Source organism: Microtus ochrogaster, unplaced genomic scaffold, assembly GCF_000317375.1.
Source record: "Microtus ochrogaster isolate Prairie Vole_2 unplaced genomic scaffold, MicOch1.0 UNK77, whole genome shotgun sequence".
Taxonomy (NCBI): Eukaryota; Metazoa; Chordata; class Mammalia; order Rodentia; family Cricetidae; genus Microtus; species Microtus ochrogaster.
This window is the reverse complement of record NW_004949175.1, coordinates 1,154,135-1,157,649: the sequence shown is the minus strand read 5'-3', so window position 1 is coordinate 1,157,649 and position 3,515 is coordinate 1,154,135. Positions and strand designations below refer to the sequence as shown.

General features: G+C 37.9%; 1 non-coding gene across 1 annotated transcript; it reads left to right on the top strand.

The window, feature by feature from the left end:
* Positions 1 to 216: 216 nt before the first annotated feature.
* LOC113455657 lies at positions 217 to 335 on the top strand. The gene has a single exon (XR_003376652.1). It is a non-coding gene; the product is annotated as a 5S ribosomal RNA (ribosomal RNA).
* Positions 336 to 3,515: the final 3,180 nt, after the last annotated feature.

Genomic DNA, 3,515 nt, shown 5'->3' with positions numbered 1-3,515 from the left:
CTTCAGTGCCATAGTCAAATGTGTCAACATTTAGTGTATGCAAGACCCATTCTTCCAAGGACGCTGATTTGAACTTTAAAGGCCCCAAGATCTTTTTGCATTCCACATTTGCATTTTCGTAAGCCAAAGACTCGCTTATTATACGTCTTGCTTCTGGGTCAGATATCCCTATTTGTACAGCCTTAGTTAATCTTTGTAAAAAGTCACTAAAGGGGTCTCTCTGACCATACCACCCTGAACGCACCTGATCTCGTCTGATCTCGGAAGCTAAGTAGGGTCGGGCCTGGTTAGTACTTGGATGGGAGACCGCCTGGGAATACCTGGTGCTGCTGGGAGTGGTAGCCTCAGGAGCCTCCGGGGCGGGTAACTGCAATGCCCCACGTTGGGTGCCAAATGTATCTGTGTAAATAAATGCAAGGCAGATATAAAGGAATATTTACAACTTTAATGATAAACTTACAGAACCTAAGTTCCCGTGTAGCTCAGGAGGTAGGAAAGAAAAAAGGGAGGGTGCAGCCTCTACGCGCTCCATTTATCCGTAAACAACCACCCCAGGCAAACCCGCCCTAAAGGGGCTGGCTTAACCCTACAATAAATGAATTGAAATTTAAAAATACATGGTCATTAGATGTTAAAAAATTATTTGACAAAATCTGACAGCCTTTCATGATTTAGATCTTGGAGAGATCAGGGATACAAAGAACATACCTAAACAGAATAGAGGCAGTATACAGCAAGCCAACAGCCAACACCAAACTAAATGGAGAGAAAATCAACATGATTCCACTAAAATCAGGAACAAGACAAGGCTGCTGTCCATTATCTCCATACCTATTCAATATATTACTTGAAGTTCTAGCAAGAGCAATAAGACAACAAAAGTAGATCAAGGGGACACAAATTGGAAAGGAAGATGTCAAACTTTCATTATTTGAAAATGATAAGATAGTATACATAAGTGACCCCAAAAATTCTACCAGAGAACTCCTACAGCTGATGTAGCATGATACAAGATTAGATCAAAAATATCAGCAGCCCTCCTATACACAAATGATTAATGAACTGAGAAAGAACCAGAGAAACATCACACTTCACAATAGCCATAAACAATATAAAATATCTTGGAGTAACCATAGCCAAACAAGTAAAAGACCTGTATGACCAGAAGAAGTCTTTAAAGAACAAAATTAAAGAAGATATCAGAATATTAAAAAATCTCCCATTTTTATGAATAGCTAGAATCAATATAGTAAAAATGACAATCTTACTGAAAGTACAGAGTCAATGCAATCCCCATAAAAATCCCAACACAATTCTTCACATACCTTGAATGAACTGTACTCAACTCAACATGGAAAAACAAAAATCCCAGACTAGCCAAAAGAATCCTGTACAATAAAGGAACTTCCAGAAGCATCACCATTCCTGACTTCAAGCTCTACTATAGAGCTATAGTAATGAAAAATAATTGGTATTGACACAAAAAAAGACAGATCAATGTAATTGAATTAAAGAGTCTGACATTAATCCACATACTGATGAACACCTGATTTTTGACTAATAAACAAAATATATAAAATGAAAAAAATAAAGCATCTTCAACAAATGGTACTGGCATAAGTAAATATTGACATGTAGAAGAATGCAAATAGATCCATATCTATCACCATACACAAAACTCAAGTCCAAATGGATCAAAGACCTCAAAATAAATCCATCCACGCTGACCTTCATAGAAGATAAAATGGGAAGTAATCATGAATGCATTGGTACAGGAGACCACGTTCTAAATATAGCCCTATAGTACAGACACTGAGATTAACAGCTAGTAAATAGGAGCCACTGAAACTGAGAAGCTTCTGTCAGGAAACTCTCTACATATTGTTGGGCTATGGGTCTGTATTCATTCCCATCTGCTGCAGAAGGAGGCCTCTCAAGTGATGGAAGAGCAATGCACAAATATATAGGTAGAGACTAATGTCATAATGAGTCATTTTATTGCTACATTCCCTTAGTAGAACAATATTATTTGGCTTTTCCTTGGGTCCCTCACTTAATCTTGTCTCAGGTTCTTGGCCACTCAAGTAGTATTAGATATGGGCTTGATCCCAGGGATTGGGTCTTAATTCATATCAGATATTACTGGTTATATTACTGGTTAGTTACTCCCATAAACTTTGTGCCATTATTGTACAGGTGTATTTTGAAAGCAAGTCACTCTGGGTTGGTGTTTACCTTTCTGCTTTGGTAGGATACAGCGTAATTTCCATTAACATGAATTCTAACCCATAAGGATAGAGACTTTATGTCGGCACCAACTTGTCTTCTCTGTGCTCACTGAGTTGTGTTGGTATCTTCAGCAATAGAAACTTACCACCAGTTTGTGGACAGTCACCAACAGCCTTGGTAATAGCCTGAGTTGTTGGGGGTTCCCATGAAACTCCTTTGGCAAACAACTTGATTAGAAACAACCTCCTTCTGTACTGAAAGGTCTTTTGGTAATGAGAAATGTCCAGTTAGGGCACTGTCTCCCCCATTATTTAGCAACTTCATTTAAAGATCACCTTCATATATGTATATATTATAGGAAGTTTCTACTATATTATGTTTTAATATACCCTGCAAACGGCCCTTAGTTTTAGCTGTTTCTCTCCATGTTTCCTCCCTCACCTCCTCTTTTTCCTCCACGTACCTATTTGATCTTCCCATTCTAATCCACTCCACACCCATCCATAACTATCTTTTCTGTCTCCAATTCTTAGATGGTCCTCTTTTCACATCCCTTACTCTCTACGTAACCTCTATAGCTATTTGGCCGTAGTTTCTTTAGCAACAACTTAGCTGCTAAAATCCACATATAATTGAATAAACTATATTTCTCTTTCTCAGTCTAGGATACCTTATCTCTCAGAGTGCATTTCATCCATGCACTTGTGGATTCCATGATTTCATTTTTCAACAGCTGAGTAATATTCCATACTGTAAATGCACCACAATTTCCTTATCCATTCATCCACTGATAAGCACCTTGGTGGTTTCCCATTTTTGCCTGTTATGACTAGAGCAGCAATGAATGTGGATAATCAAGTGTCTCGGTAGTAAGATGAAGCGTACTTTGGTATATGCCCAAGAGTGGTATAGCTAGATATAGAGGTATATCAATTCTGATCTTTCTGTTGCACCACTACACTGATTTCTATAGTAGCTATCCAAATGGGAATTTCTACCAGCAATAGAAAAGCGCTCCCCTTACTCCACACCCTTGACACCACAAGCTGTTTTTGTTTTTTTTTTTTAACTTGGCCATTCTGATTGGTGCAAAATGAAATCTGATGGTAGTTTTGATTTGCATTTTCCTGATGGCAAAGGATAATGCTTATTTCTTTAAGTGCTTCTAGCCATTTGCCTTTCCTCTACAGAGAAGTCTCTATTTAAAACTATACCCCAATTTTAATTGGGTTATTTGTGTTCTTGATATCTGGGTTTTTTTAGATCTTTTTTTTTTAGTCATGCTT